The sequence below is a fragment of the Dysidea avara genome, chromosome 1, assembly GCF_963678975.1.
Source record: "Dysidea avara chromosome 1, odDysAvar1.4, whole genome shotgun sequence".
NCBI lineage: Eukaryota > Metazoa > Porifera > Demospongiae > Dictyoceratida > Dysideidae > Dysidea > Dysidea avara.
This window is the reverse complement of record NC_089272.1, coordinates 26,668,525-26,685,952: the sequence shown is the minus strand read 5'-3', so window position 1 is coordinate 26,685,952 and position 17,428 is coordinate 26,668,525. Positions and strand designations below refer to the sequence as shown.

General features: G+C 38.1%; 1 long non-coding RNA gene across 1 annotated transcript; it reads right to left on the bottom strand.

Moving 5' to 3' along the window:
* Positions 1–264: 264 nt before the first annotated feature.
* Positions 265–16,065, bottom strand: LOC136249332 (uncharacterized). Its single transcript, XR_010698161.1, has 4 exons — positions 16,021–16,065; positions 15,692–15,762; positions 926–1,001; positions 265–438 (listed from the first exon to the last, which is right to left on the bottom strand). It is a non-coding gene; the product is annotated as an uncharacterized lncRNA (long non-coding RNA).
* Between the last annotated feature and the right edge of the window lie 1,363 nt (positions 16,066–17,428).

Sequence of the window (17,428 nt, the reverse complement as noted above, 5' to 3'; positions counted from 1 at the left end):
CTCAAAAAGGCTATGGTGAAAAAAGATGTGAAATCCAAGGTGGCGGCCAATAAATGGCTGTGATGGTAGGTTAATGGTAAAAATTTTAATAACAATTCAGGTGAATTTTGGTGCCGCTTGGTCTTGGCACAAAATTCACCTGAATTGCCGTTATTAAAATTTTTACCATCTTTTTTCACCATAGCCTTTTTGAGGGCCGCACTCTTTTTTTACAGCTTGGCTGTGTTGGATTAGATATATTTTACAGTACAAAATATTAACTAAAGCATCCATAGTGTCGTTTCTTATATTTTACCATGCAGCTAAGTATATGCATCAGACATGACACATTATAAAATTCAAACGACGTAAACAACTAGCTTAGTAATTCTCAGTAATTCCATATGCAGGTTTACAGAGTTTCTTGGTGGCTATCATCCTTAGTAGAAGCACCTTCACCTGTTATCCAGATATGCATAGTTAGTACGCACATAATATTAGGTGTTTAGCAGTTCTCAATAAACTATATTCTGAGTATACACATGTGCAGTATTGTGGTTTATACCTGTGGTGTGTAAGTTGCAGCTACATGATAGCAAAGGCATTCATGTTTCGTACACAAGTTTTTAGATTACAGAATATAATAACTTCTCTTGATTTATCAATACATTAAAAAATGCATTACAACCTAGCACAAGGAAGTATAGAACTTTTAGATGACAAGATATTTAGGACTGTAACAGTTGTAATGCAATAAACAATTGACTGTCCTATCACAGTTATTATAATAATAATTTGCTCTATTAAAGTACTGTATATTGATCTGTATACTTTAAATTGTATTTTTGCTTCCAAACTTGCTTCAAACATAATTAATATTCTTTTCACTATTATTTTGGCATATACTGTCATTGACTTATGTTATGTATGCTAAAGTGTGTCTTACTTGACTCCCAATCCATGCTTTGTTTTTGCAATAGAAAGTTGTCGGAATTCCAAGTTTGTCCTTGCATGGTAGTATCCTATAAAGCATAGTAAGAAGACAAGAACAATGCGTGGCAGTAGGTAGTGTGAACTTGATGTGTCAATGTACAGTACACTGTGGCATTCTTTGTTGGCTTACCACATATACCTCAGAATTTTACCACATATAATTATAACATTCATAACATCATTAATTTTGTTGAACTACATAATACAATTTAACCAATACAGCTCACTATACTTCTCTATAACTGTTTTTTAATGTTTTATTTGTGCAAGTGCATCAGTACAATGCGCTTCCCTGTTCAGCACAGTTTGCTTCATCTTAAAGGAGGGTGGAAGCATAACATGAAAAATGTGTGAAATGCATATTTTTTTGTGATTTGAACATGGCAGACACCATTGGAATGTCATGGAATACAGTATGTCTCCCTAATTATAATGGCAATGTTTTTTTTTTGTCGTTCATCTGGTCCCACTGGCAAGGGAACTTTCTAGCTCACTGGCTTGGGAGCATAAGGCTACTACTGTCTTTGAAGAGTAGCTACACTGTGTAAGAGATTCTGCAAATTCCTCAGGCATTATTATTTCTTGAGTGAGACTCCTGTCCATCTTTTCTGTTCATTAACAAAGACATTAGGACAGTCATGATCTGGCATGAAATCTTGCATGCTCTCTAGGCAGCCAAAGTTTAAGAACTATCACATTCAGTGGGCTAATCACATCACTCTATGCATTTGTCATATTTTATTGATCAGGAAGTATTTCAGTAGCCAAACGCTTTTCAGTATAATGTATAATTCCATTAGGACAGTGTTTTCAACCTCCTCTGGCTTCAACTGCAATCAGAATAAAAGTACCATTTTTTACAAACAACACACTGCATAATGTAGTGAAAATGTGTTAAATTAGAGGTCAAGTAAATACAAAAAAACAAGTTGTTTAAACAATTATGTGACAGTACTGTATGTACATTAGATACAGTAACTGCACATAGGCAGATCTGGGAGCGTGGGAATCATTCACATGTACACTGTACTGAAATACAGAAAGCCAATGGGAAAATAGGAGAAAACAGTTATGAATGCACTTTATAGTTATAAACTATACACTGTGAAGCAATTGAGAAAAATAAGTTTGTATTTTTGTGCAAAGATACTCTACTAGATCAGTCACTACTCCAATATAACAGTCACAATTCATAAATTACTTTTGGAAACTATAACTTATTCAACCTAGGAGGTCTAGTTTAAATTTTTTTCTCAGAAGATCCAACTAGAGTCTTAAATATACAAGTAAAAGGAAAAATTAAGAATTTTAAGTTCAATTAGGGATCATAGAAAAAAGTAGGGAAACAAGGGAGGTCGCCTACACCTGCAGATAAACTAGTGGACATTTAATCGGTAGGTGGACTGAATTAGGGATTAAATGTCCATTAGTATTTCTGCAGGTGTAGGAGACCTCCCTTGTTTCCCTCCTTTCTTTCTATGATCCCAAATCGATCTTAAAATTCTTAATTTTTCCCTATACTTGTTTCTTTACTTTTTTGTAACATTATTATGACTGGTGAACCCACCCATACTGCACCAAAAGGAAGGATGGCCCCAGAGGTAATGTTTTCGACTAAACATGCACCACAAATATTAATTACTGACTTGTAAGTGAAGTGGCTATTACGCTTTCGCTTCAGCTATGTTCAGCCCGTTACACAACGCTACAAATGAAGAAGAGTAGGAGAAGCGTCTCTGCAATCAATCCAGTCACCACAGATAATATGGACAATTCCTATAGGGAATCCATCGCGCTACCGTGAATTAACACCTTTGGTTGTCAGCAAAAAGAAATAAGACACAAAGGAGGACATAGGTAAGTCCATGATGCGTGCGTGCATTGTACATACAAAAGGCACATCTCAAGATGAAGTGATGTCGAACAGTAAAAACTCAAGCTTGTATCCTTAGCCGTTATCTAGTTATGCTTGTCTGAAGGCATCAGGCAGTTAGTCAGTCAGTAGAAAATTCCATTAAAAGTTTGTAGCTATCTATTGGAAGCATTTAGAGTCATACTGAAGGCACTTTTGGGCTTGGTTATACCTAACCAATACTGCCAAGGCACCAGGATGGTATTGTGAAGCTGATTTTTGGGTGATATTTTTGGCCAGAAAAACCCTAACCTCCATGATTCCTACTATACAGTACTATCATACTGTATGATAGATTATCATCCAGGTATACCAATCAAAGACCAAACTTATGCAACTTGTGTAATGCATAGAATTCCATTCTTCTTTTCTTAGTGGAATTTAACATTGCTATTACCGTAATTTGCTTTTTTTTCATTGTAAAACATTTTCGTATGCAAAATTTGTACGAAAATTTCTTGCACGAAAATTTTTATACGAGATCGAACTACTCTAATAGAGCAGTCATTGACGTAAATCATACGAAAATATTTTTACACAAAAATTTTAATCACGAAAAATTTTTGCACGAAATAAAGCGAGTTACATTATCGTAAAACATCTTGCCCCCCTTCACCCCCCTAACAATGTCTTCTAGATCCACCTATGTGCAAACATTACGTAGTATTAACACAAAATTTTTGGGTGCAGCATTTAAAGACAAGATCAAGACTCACGGTAGTGAGTCCCCGGCGGGGCCAAGAAGCACAAAGCGCGTGCCCACAATAATAATAAACACGCGACCACTACTGTGATCAAGACTCACTACCGGCCAAGAAGCACAAAGCGCACGCCCACAATAATAATAAACATGCGACCACTACTGTGAGTCATTTTACATGAGGGATCGATTACGCAATCTTTTTATATTTTATTATTATTATTATTGTTTACTGAGCAGTCAGCCCTGCTGGTGGGCTCAGGAATCACATAAACACAAATACATTAGGTACAATAATATGATTGGAGTCTAGTCATAAATAGATCAGTATCTGCAATTTCAATTGTATCATTTGGTAGTATGTTCCAGTCTTTTATTGTTCTTGAGAAATAGCTGTTTTGGTATGCCGTGGTGGATGAGGTAGGTAAGATATAGTGAAGATGGTGGTATTGTCTTGTTGGTCGTGTTTTTGGTAAGTAATAATGAGGAATTTGGAGTGATAACTGTTGGTAGTGTATCTTATGCAATATTTGTAACCTAGAGAATTTCCAACGAACTTGTAATGTAGGCCATTTTAGCTGATCCAACATTAGAGAAACTGAACTGAATCTGCCATAGTCATTCAACACCCAGCGTGCTGTTCTTCGTTGTACTTTCTCTAACTCTGAAATATCTCCAACGTGGTAGGGATCCCAGACAGCAGATGCATACTCTAGTTGTGGTCTCACCATTGTTAGGTAAGCTGATTCTTTAACTTGCCTTGAACATTTGTTTAGATTACGTTTTAAGAAATTGAGTGTTCTAGATGCTTTATTGACAACATTTGATATGTGAGGTGACCAAGACAGTGATTTATGATTAAGACTCCTAGGTACATATGTTGATCAGATATATCTAGGATGTGACTGTGAAGCATGTAGTCGTGAGTGAGTGGTGATAAGGATCTTGTGCAACGTATAACTACATTTACTAACATTGAACTTAAGTTACCAAGTGTCGGCCAATTCTGACAGTTTATTTAGATCTTCTTGATGTCTTCTACACTATTGATAACTCTATAAAGCAATCTTTTAAAATCTGCATGGCGAAATCTCAGCCTTACTACTAAAAGATTCTGCCTTGAACCAGGGGCATGTAACCTCTGTATAATGAGTAACTACCACACGAAACATCAGGCGAATTGTTGGAATAGTTTGTTTCATTGCCCACCCATTTACAATGCATTAATTAAATTATTTATTCAAATGTGCATCGTTCTTTTTTTCATTTGCTTCCTCATCGCATCCCATTGGAGCAATTTTCTTTCAACCATGAAGTCGTATTGTAAAAAGGCTGCGGCTATCAGGGGCTTTTTACACAATGTATCTGTACATTTAATTTCGCTAAGAGTTGTTCGTTAGTTTATGAGATTGCTTTTGTGCTCTTTGAAGATTCAAACTTGCCGCCGTGACGTCGAGATGTGAGGCACCCGCCTCAATTCCCAAACCCAAACAGTGTGGAAGTTCAAATACACGAACATACTGAAAACTACACCATACTACTACTTATTACCTAACTATATCAAGACACACGGTAGTGGGTCGTGCGGCCCAAGAAGCCGGCGCGTAACACCTGTGAGTATATTGACAGGAAGAAAGAAAACGCAATTTTCGCACCTCCGTAGCTCTGTGCTGCCTTGATGAAACAAGACGATTTTTGCTGTGGACATTCCCTCCAACTTCAGCACCCCACATTCCACTTTTCAGCGAAATCGTTTCAAGCGTTCCCGAGATATGCGACTTCAAAAATTGGCTTAGTTTCTTCATTTTTTCTTCTTATTTTTCTTCCTCTTTTCGCACACTTACAAAAACTGCTATAAAACGCGAACTTCATATCCGATCGCCTTGCAATTTGGCACACAGAAGGTGGGGGGGGGTGGGAGGGGGGTATAAAGGTGCATCTCTGTACCAACTTTGGCTGGAATACGATAAACAGGCAAAGAGTTATGAGCGATTATTCACGAAAAATAACACCAATATGTTGTCACGCCTACAGGGTAAACCGCGTATGGGAAGAAACTGAATATCGGTGGGTGAATAGGTTAACTATTGAACCTCAAACCTTTTGTGGTTTGAAAGAAATCGAGCTAAAAACCAGGAAGATACAACGAAAAAACCAACAGTGTGTAACAATTACGCAATCGAGATTAGCTAATAAAAAACGACTGCTTGCCACGCCCACCAAATAAACCGCTTGGAGTAATTCTTTGAAAATCGCTGTACAGATGGAGTAATCATCTTAGAAAGGCTCTTCAATGGTGTAGAAGAATTAGACTTAGACTTAAAGCCACGGAGTTATAACACGCAATCCAACTTGGTGTAGCAAGTGCGAGATCGAGATACTCTAATAGAGCAGTCATCCTAATAGAGCAGTCACCCGAAGAGAATTCAAGAGATCAGCTAGAAACAAGTAACCTGTATAGAGATCAGCTACAAACAAGTCACCCTGTAGAGAGATCAGCCACAAACAATTCACCCTGTAGAGAGATCAGCTAGAAGAAGTTACCTTGTAGGGAATTGATGCAACTATAGAAAGAGATAATTCAGCTGGAAGAAATCACCTTGTAGAGTTCAGCTACAAAGAAACCACAATGTAGAGAGTTCAGCTACAAACAAATCGCCCTATAGAGAGATCAGCTAGAAGAAGTTACCTTGTAGAGAGTTCAGCTACAAACAAATCTCCCTGTAGAGAGATCAGCTAGGAGAAGTTTCCTTGTAGAGAGTTCAGTTACAAAGAAACCACCATGTAGAGAATTCGTTTACAAACTAGTGACCCTGTAGAGACATCAGCTAGAAGAAGTTACCTTGTAAAGAGTTCAGCTACAAAGAAACCATTCTATAAAGAGCTCACTGCAAAAAAAAATCACCTATACAGAATTCCACTACAAACAAATCACCCTATAGAAAGATCAGCTAGAAGAAGTTATCTCATAGAGAGTTCAGTTACAAAGAACCCACCATGTAGAGAATTCATTTACAAACTAGTGACCCTGTAGAGACATCAGCTAGAAGAAGTTACCTTGTAAAGAGTTCAGCTACAAAGAAACCATTCTGTAAAGAGCTGTTGCAAAAAAATCACCTATACAGAATTCCACTACAAACAAATCACCCTATAGAAAGATCAGCTGGAAGAAGTTACCTCATAGAGAGTTCAGTTACAAAGAAAGTACCATGTAGAGAATTCATTTACAAACTAGTGACCCTGTAGAGACATCAGCTAGAAGAAGTTACCTTGTAAAGAGTTCAGCTACATAGAAACCATTCTGTAAAGAGTTCAGCTGCAAACAAACCACCTGTACAGAATTCAGCTACAAACAAATCACCCTGTAGAGAGATCAGCTAGAAGAAGTTACCTTGTAGAGAGTTCAGCTACAAAGAAACTATCATATGGAGAGTTCAGCTGCAAACAAATCACCTGTAGAGAGTTCAGCTACAAACCAATCTCCCTGTAGTGAGATCAGCTAGAAGAAGTTTCCTTGTAGAGAGTTCAGCCACAAACAAATCACCCTGTAGAAAGATCAGCTAGAAGAAGTTACCTTGTAGAGAGTTCAGTTATAAAGAAACCACCATGTAGAAAGTTCAGCTACAAACAAATCACCCTGTAGAGAGATCAGCTAGAAGAAGTTACCTTGTAGAGAGTTCAGCTACAAATTTAAAGAAACCATCATGTGGAGAGTTCAGCTGCAAACAAATCACCTGTAGAGAGTTCAGCTACAAAGAAACCACCATGTAGGGAGTTCAGCTAGAAGAAGTTACCTTGTAGAGAGTTTAGCTACAAAGAAACCATCATGAAGAGAGTTCAGCTGCAAACAAATCTCCCTGTAGAGAGTTCAGTTAGAAGAAGTTATCTTGTAGAGAGTTCAGCTACAAAGAAACCATCATGAAGAGAGTTCAGCTACATACAAATCATCCTGTAGAGAGTTCAGCTACAAAGAAACCACCATATAGAGAGCTCAGCTGTAAACAAATCACCCTGTAAAAAAATCAGCTACAAACAAATCACCCTGTAGAAAGATCAGCTAGAAGAAGTCATCTTGTAGAGAGTTCAGCTACAAAGAAATCACCATGTAGGGAGTTCAGCTAGAAGAAGTTACCTTGTAGAGAGTTCAGCTACAAAGAAACCATCATGAAGAGAGTTCAGCTACATACAAATCACTCTGTAGAGAGATCAGCTAGAAGAAGTCACCTTGTAGAGAGTTCAGCTACAAAGAAACCACCATATAGAGAGTTCAGCTGCAAACAAATCACCCTGTAAAAAAATTAGCTACAAACAAATCACCCTGTAGAAAGATCAGCTAGAAGAAGTCACCTTGTAGAGAGTTCAGCTACAAAGAAACCACCATGTAGGGAGTTCAGCTAGAAGAAGTTATACCTTGTAGAGAGTTCAGCTACAGAGAAACCATCATGAAGAGAGTTCAGCTGCAAACAAATCTCCCTGTAGAGAGTTCAGTTAGAAGAAGTTACCTTGTAGAGAGTTCAGCTACAAAGAAACCATTCTGTAAAGAGCTCAGCTGCAAACAAATCACCTGCATAGAATTCAGCTACAAACAAATCACCCTGTAGAGAGATCAGCTAGAAGAAATTACCTTGTAGAGAGTTCAGCTGCAGTGCAAAGAAACCACCATGTAGAGAGTTCAGCTGCAAATAAATCACCCTGTAGAAAATTCTGCCACAAACAAATTGCCCTGTAGAAAGAGCAGTTAGAAGAAGTTATCTTGTAGAGAGTTCAGCTACAAAGAAACCACCATGTAGAGAGTTCAGCTAGAAGAAATTACCTTGTAGAGAGTTCAGCTACAAAGAAACCATCATCTAGATAGTACAGCTGCAAACAAATCACCTGTAGAGAGTTCAGCTACAAACAAATCTCCCTGTAGAGAAATCAGTTAGAAGAAGTTACCTTGTAGAGAGTTCAGCTACAAAGAAACCATCATGAAGAGAGTTCAGCTACATACAAATCATCCTGTAGAGAGTTCAGCTACAAAGAAACCACCATATAGAGAGCTCAGCTGTAAACAAATCACCCTGTAAAAAAATCAGCTACAAACAAATCACCTTGTAGAAAGATCAGCTAGAAGAAGTCACCTTGTAGAGAGTTCAGCTACAAAGAAATCACCATGTAGGGAGTTCAGCTAGAAGAAGTTACCTTGTAGAGAGTTCAGCTACAAAGAAACCATCATGAAGAGAGTTCAGCTACATACAAATCACTCTGTAGAGAGATCAGCTAGAAGAAGTCACCTTGTAGAGAGTTCAGCTACAAAGAAACCACCATATAGAGAGTTCAGCTGCAAACAAATCACCCTGTAAAAAAAATCAGCTACAAACAAATCACCCTGTAGAAAGATCAGCTAGAAGAAGTCACCTTGCAGCTACAAAGAAACCACCATGCAGGGAGTTCAGCTAGAAGAAGTTACCTTGTAGAGAGTTCAGCTACAGAGAAACCATCATGAAGAGAGTTCAGCTGCAAACAAATCTCCCTGTAGAGAGTTCAGTTAGAAGAAGTTACCTTGTAGAGAGTTCAGCTACAAAGAAACCATTCTGTAAAGAGCTCAGCTGTAAACAAATCACCCTGTAAAAAAATCAGCTACAAACAAATCACCCTGTAGAAAGATCAGCTAGAAGAAGTCACCTTGTAGAGAGTTCAGCTACAAAGAAATCATCATGTAGGGAGTTCAGCTAGATGAAGTTACCTTGTAGAGAGTTCAGCTACAAAGAAACCATCATGAAGAGAGTTCAGCCACATACAAATCACTCTGTAGAGAGATCAGCTAGGAGAAGTCACCTTGTAGAGAGTTCAGCTAAAAAGAAACCACCATATAGAGAGTTCAGCTGCAAACAAATCATCCTGTAAAAAAATCAGCTACAAACAAATCACCCTGTAGAAAGATCAGCTAGAAGAAGTCACCTTGCAGCTACAAAGAAACCACCATGCAGGGAGTTCAGCTAGAAGAAGTTACCTTGTAGAGATTTCAGCTACAGAGAAACCATCATGAAGAGAGTTCAGCTGCAAACAAATCTCCCTGTAGAGAGTTCAGTTAGAAGAAGTTACCTTGTAGACAGTTCAGCTACAAAGAAACCATTCTGTAAAGAGCTCAGCTGCAAACAAATCACCTATATAGAATTCAGCTACAAACAAATCGCCCTGTAGAGAGATCAGCTAGAAGAAATTACCTTGTAGAGAGTTCAGCTACAGTACAAAGAAACCACCATGTAGAGAGTTCAGCTGCAAAGAAATCACCCTGTAGAAAATTCTGCCACAAACAAATTGCCCTGTAGAAAGAGCAGTTAGAAGAAGTTATCTTGTAGAGAATTCAGCTACAAAGAAACCATCATCTAGATAGTTCAGCTGCAAACAAATCACCTGTAGAGAGTTCAGCTACAAACAAATCTCCCTGTAGAGAGATCAGTTAGAAGAAATTACCTTGTAGAGAGTTCAGCTACAAAGAAACCATTCTGTAAAGAGCTCAGCAGCAAAAAAATTACCTGTACAGAATTCAGCTACAAATAAATCACCCTGTAGATAGATCAGCTAGAAGAAGTTACTTTGAAGAGTGTTCAGTTACAAAGAAACTGCCATGGACAGTTCTGTAATAAATATATGTATTATATATATAATTTGTACATTTACTGATAAAATCAGAAATATTTAAGGTACATCTGCTTCATCTTTTCTTCTTCCTGTGGTAAAGAAAAAAAGATAGGTTAAAAAAGTCCCAAAGCAGGCCATAGGCTGGCTTTGGGGTATACAAATACAAAAAGAAGTGAAATCTAATCCAAAACAGCCAAGCTGTAAAAAAAAGTGTGCGGCCCTCAAAAAGGCTATGGTGAAAAAAGATGTGAAATCCAAGGTGGCGGCCAAGAAATGGCTGTGATGGTAGGTTAATGGTAAAAATTTTAATAACAACAATTCAGGTGAATTTTGTGCCAATTGACCAAGCGGCACCAAAATTCACCTGAATTGTCGTTTATTAAAATTTTTACCATTAACCTACCATCACAGCCATTTCTTGGCCGCCACCTTGGATTTCACATCTTTTTTCACCATAGCCTTTTTGAGGGCCGCACACTTTTTTTACAGCTTGGCTGTTTTGGATTAGATACTTATTACTAGCTACGTACTTAACTTAACCAATGTCAAAGTCAGGAAATTCATCCTCAGCAGTAAGCGAATACTGGCGGAGTATCATTTTCGCATTGTACCTCCACAAAGTCACAGACAGTTGCTGGAGAAGTTGGCGCCTAGCAAACTTTCGAGGTAAACCGTTTCTAACAGTTGAACAGTGTGGAAGTGGTTAGCTAGTCTGGCGTAGCCGACCCGCGCGCGTAGCGCGACAGCCGCATTCAGTACCGGAATGCAATTAAATTTGAAAATACGCGCGAAACACGTGGACAATTTCCGGTAACAGAGCGCGACGGCTACTGTACTTGCACTTGAATGGCGTTTATTTCCTCCACAAACCCATACATTTGTGCTGGTTGTGGAAAAGACATAAGCTCGCCATAATCAGTGGGCAAATCGGGAATAACGTCATAGAATGTTGTTAATTGGTCACTAAGCGATCTGATTGGACGCACCAGTTTTTCGTAAGGCTGGCACAGGTACTGAATGCAGCTGTCACCAGACCCTCGCGCTACGCGCGCGGGTTGACTACGCCAGACTAATGGTTAGTCATAGCGAGCTGGCTGATTTCATTGTGCTGTCAACTCTTGGTTTAATTGTGAGTCTAGTCACTGATTTGTTTTAAATTCACCGCGGTATGCCTCCACCCTCGACCTCCACTGACTCGTTATAGCGTGACTCCGGCCCATGCAGGGCCGTACATAGCTATAGCCAGCTGTTTCATACCCGCTGTAGTGATATAGTTGAAGTAACTTACTGCTACATTACCCGTGCACGTCTTTAATCCCGCCCCAGCCCTTCAGGGCCTGTGAAACTTCAGTGTTCACTTAAAATGCCACCATCAGCGCATCACCTTTCACAGTTTCAGCACTTAACCCACCATTATAGAAACTCTTTAATGATAGCACGAATATACTGTAATAGTAAACATTTACATTATGATGATCCCATAAACTTAAAAAAATGACTACAATAGCACAAGAAGCCAGATACACTAGTGTTTGGCTATGAAGTACCACCAAGAGTTCATAATATAGTAGTGGGGTCTTGGTAGCTACCACATAACAAGACATACGGTAGTGTGTCGTGCGGCCCAAGAAGCCGGCGCGCAACACCCGTGAGTATATTGGCAGGAAGAAAACGCAATTTTCGCACCTCCGTAGCTCTGTGCTGCCTTGATGAAACAAGACGATTTTTGCTGTGGACATGCCCTCCAACTTCAGCACTCCACATTCCAAATTTGAGCGAATTCGCTTCAAGCGTTCCAAGATATGCGACTTCAAAAATTGGCTTAGTTTCTTGGTTTTTTTTTCTTCTTATTTTTCTTCCTCTTTTCGCACACTTACAAAAACTGCTATAAAACGCGAACGCCATATCCGATTGCCTTGAAATTTGGCACACAGAAGGGGGGTATAAAGGCGCATCTCGGTACCAACTTTGGCTGGAATACGATAAACAAGCAAAGAGGTATGAGCGATTATTCACGAAAAATAACACCAATATGTTGTCACGCCTACAGGGTAAACTAAGTTATTAATTAAGCTTGTTTTGTAGTTAAGGTAGCTAGTTTTGTAGTTAAAGTACTTAGTTTGGTAGTTAAGCTAGTTAGAATTTTGTATTTAAGAAAAAAAACAAAAACAGGTAAACCGCATATGGCAAGTAGCTAAAAATCGGTGGGTGAATAGGTTATAACTATTGAACCTCAAACCTTTTGTGGTTTGAAAAAAATCGAGCTAAAAACCAGGAAGATACAACGAAAAAACCAACAATGTGTAACAATTATGCAATCGAGATTAGCTAATAAAAAACGACTGCTTGCCACGCCTACCAGATAAACCGCTTGGGGTAATGCTTTGAAAATCGTTGTACAGATGGAGTAATCATCTTAGAAAGGATCATCAATGGTGTAGAAGAATCAGACTTAAAGTCACGGAGTTGTAACACGAAATCCAACTTGGTGAAGCAAGTGCGAGATCGAGATACTCTAATAGAGCATGCAGTCATCCTAATAGAGCAGTCACCCTGAAGAGAATTCAAGAGATCAGCTAGAAACAAGTAACGTGTATAGAAATCAGCTACAAACAAGTCACCCTGTAGAGAGATCAGCTACAAACAATTTACCCTGTAGAGAAATCAGTTAGAAGAAGTTACCTTGTAGGGAGTTCATGCAACTATGGAAAGAGACAGTTCAGCTAGAAGAAAATGCCTTGTAGAGTTCAGCTACAAAGAAACCACCATGTAGAGAGTTCAGCTACAAACAAATCTCCCTATAGAGAGATCAGCTAGAAGAGGTTACCTTGTAGAGAGATCAATAGAAGAAGTTACCTTGCAGAGAGTTCAGCTACAAAGAAACCATCATGTAGAGAGTTCAGCTACAAACAAATCTCCCTATAGAGAGATCAGCTAGAAGAGGTTACCTTGTAGAGAGTTCAGCTATAAAGAAACCATCATGTAGAGAGTTCAGCTACAAACAAATCACCTATAGAGAGTTCAGCTACAAACAAATCTCGAGATCAGCTAGAAGAAGTTTCCTTGTAGAGAGTTCAGCTTCAAACAAATCACCCTGTAGAAAGATCAGCTAGAAGAAGTCACCTTGTAGAGAGTTCAGTTACAAAGAAACTACCATGTAGAGAGCTCAGCTACAAACTAGTGACCTTGTAGAGACATCAACTAGAAGAAGTTACCTTGTAGAGAGTTCAGCTACAAAGAAACCATTCTGTAAAGAGCTCAGCTGCAAACAAATCACCTATACAAAATTTAGCTACAAACAAATCACCCTGTAGAGAGGGCAGCAAGAAGAAGTCACCTTGTAGAGTGTTCAGTTACAAAGAAACCACCATGGAGAGTTCTGTAATAAATATATGTATTATATATATAATTTGTACATTTACTGATAAAATCAGAAATATTTAAAGTACATCTGCTTCATCTTTTCTTCTTCCTGTGGTAAAGAAAAAAAGACAGGTTAAAAAAGTCCCAAATACAAAAAGAAATGAAATCTAATCCAAAACAGCCAAGCTGTAAAAAAACAGTTCGGCCCTCAAAAAGGCTATGGTGAAAAAAGATGTGAAATCCAAGGTGGCGGCCAAGAAATGGTGGCTGTGGTGGTAGGTTAATGGTAAAAATTTTAATAACGGCAATTCAGGTGAATTTTTTGCCAAGACCAAGCGACACAAAAATTCACCTGAATTGTCGTTATTAAAAATTTTTACCATTAACCTACCATCACAGCCATTTCTTGGCCGCCACCTTGGATTTCACATCTTTTTTCACCATACCCTTTTTGAGGGCCGCACTGTTTTTTTACACTTGGCTGTTTTGGATTAGATATTATTATCACATCAATCAATCGATGCATAGTAATTATGGCCTACTGTATATACACATTGAGCTGAGCCCTCAAAAAATATTAAATCATTTGTAGTATTGACTTACCTGCTAATCATTCAAATGCCTGACACATTATTTATAGCCAAAGTTTTCACCATACATTATAGGAAGCCATAAAAGTATATAGCCTATTAACCTTTCCTGAACTGTTGGTGGAAGCACTGGTCTGCTCTTGACATTTTTGTTGTCATCACCAACCATCTTGGTTGGTTGAAACGTTGAGAAAATACCCTCTTTCATTTTTAGCTGTTTTCTCAGGGTTCAGCTCAACTTGTTCGCGGTCAGCTAGAACAAGCCAGCTGGCCTACACAAGCATAGTACATAATCCCAGGAAGCTACTATGGCATGGGAGATTCTAAAATTACGACGATAGTTATATAGCCGTTTACAATGACTTAGCTATATACGAACTTACCCGGCAATTTGCTGGGAGAATCAGTAGTGTGATGCATTCAGTACCGTCAGGCTTCATGTCCATTCCGAGGCATACATTCAGCAACAACTCGCAGCTGATTCGGCTCCACTTGTCATGCACAGATTTCGACTAGATTAGTTATATCACCAACCCACTGCTTCAGCAAAAACAGTTAAGACTGTAGCCTCGACTTTGCCGGTTCTTATATACGTGAAACATCAAGCGAGATACCACGTGAGTTCTTGCGGGAATTTGAACATTATTTCCAGTTTGAATGAATTTTCACTTAGCAAGTCACTTTTAGTAGCGCTTCTAAACACTGAACTTGGAAGCTTTTGCTACTAATTTAGCTAGCTAATCTGTTGCTGAAGCTGTTTAAGCATGCATGCATGCATGCAGTGTCTCCTATGTGGTATAATACCTAACTGTATGTTCTCTATTCAACAAAAAGTAGTGATATCCTGTGCCAAAAACAGCCCAGTTGTAAAAAAAGGCGAGACCAAGAATGCACAAGTACATGTTCATGGAGTAACCAAAAGACATGATATCAAAATCTGGCCAAGAAAGCATTTACAGTATAGGCACTTTTGTGCATTCATTTTCTATATGCTTCACATTATCACATCCGGCTACTGTAGCTGTACATGTGTGCTTACAATATAAACAATACTACTGAGATGATAAAAGATATTACACTGCATTGTTACCAAAATTAATTTAACTAAAAATTTACAATTAGTTTCTACTTGGCCATCTTTTTGCACTGTATATTAAAATAAAAAGATGGCCAAGTAGAAACTAATTGTAAATTTTTAGTTAAATTAATTTTGGTAACAATGCAGTGTAATAATATCTTTTATCATCTCAGTAGTATTGTTTATATTGCAAGCACACATGTACAGCTAGCTGGATGTGATAACGTGAAGCATATAGAAAATGAATGCGCAAAAGTGTCTATACTGTAAATGCTTTCTTGGCCAGATTTTGATATCATGTCTTTTGGTTACTCCATGAACATGTACTTGTGCATTCTTGGCCTCGCCTTTTTTTACAGCTGGGCTGTTTTTGGCACAGGATTATTGTTTTCTAGTATAGTTTATCAGAAATGATCGTGTAAATTTACTATACTGTACATAAATGCCAGCACCTTTGTGGAGAACGATTTCCAGTTTCTTCCTTTTCTCCATTTTAAAATCTTGTCTCTGACAAATTTCTCAACTGCAAATGAAAGGGAAAACACATACAATTGTTTTAAGCATGGGAATGCTGGGGATTATTGCTTTATGGTAAATTGTATCTACTGTTTTAACCAACAACTACAGTATGTATGTAGTGTACTATACTGTACATAGGATACATACAGTCTGTACGCATGCATATGTGTATGAATATGCACATGTATGCGAGCACGCATGTATATACACACGTACACATACACACATACACATGTGCATGCACACAAACATACATACATACCTCTCTGCTTCTAACAACATAGAAAAGGAAGATTCCCAAACCCTGTAAGAAAATCCATAATTATGTCATTCGACATGTGATGAAATTTAGTAGTAGACATTAATTTTTCATTGTTGACATTTTGTACAGTATTAGTTTCTTGCACTTATTTGTAAGGAGTTCACAATAGTAAAGTACAATGCTAGCACTACAGATTCATTATCAATCAAAAACAGCAGCCCAAGTAACCAAGTTGCTCCAAGTAACCAAGTTGCTCCAAGTAGTGGTAGAAGTACCATAATACTCAATAGTTGCACCCTAAATATCAGTATACCATTGAACGATAATTATTCTTAGAGGCACTTAATGTGCTTAGAGGTGCAACTGAAGCATTTTGGATTGTCAGATAGTAATTTTATCACTAATCAGTGGCGGATCTAGGTTTCAACAGAAACCCCCTTTTAACTTTAGCTCAGTGGCAGTCTAAATACATAAACATTGCACTGACAATTTGTCATATCAAACAACTATAATATATCACTGTCTTTCAGTAGTATCACTGTGAAAAATGTGGGATATAATATGGTATTTCCAGTGGCTTATTGAATACATATAAGCCTTAATATAAACCCTGTATTATACTCATCTTATATTTTAGTATAATCCATACTACACTATTACATATATGGTTTCAGTTTATTTATTACACTACCTGAAATAGCTTATATCTAATATAATGCCCACATTATACCATCACATATGTGGTTTCAGTATGTTTAACACATTAACTAAAGCCTTACATGTGATATATTACAGGTTATATCAAGCTTTTTTTGTATTCAATAAGCCACTGGAAATACCATCTTATATCCCTCATTTTTCACAGTGTATGCATGCAGTTGCACTTATAACTGGCACCATTTATAGGTATTAAGCCCTAGCTCAGAAACACTTCACTTTTCATCTCCTACTGCATTAAAAACGATCAAGATACTCTAATAGAGCAGCTGGTCAAGTAACTACTCTAATAGAGCAATCAAAGCTACAGCTTATAACCACCATCTTTGCCCTATAGTTAGCACTAAAGCATTGGATTTATTGTAATTACTAACTAAAAGTAGCCTAAAATCCTATCTCAGAGCTTCTAAAATCTCAAAAATTTCTGCAGAAATGTCATCAGATGCCTTAATTAGCTATACAAACCCCCTTTCAAAACTCCTAGATCCACCACTGCTAATAATTATTTAATAAACTACCCAAGTACAAGGGTGGATTTAGGGGGGGGGGTGCTTGGGGCACTGAAGCACCCCCCTCCAAATTTTTACAATGAGCAAGCTAGGAAGCTTTTAGAAGCTGTACTACAGGTGCAGCTGCATTTTATACGGGCAATGAAAAGATGGAAAGAGCAAGGGAAATAGCTAACCTTATC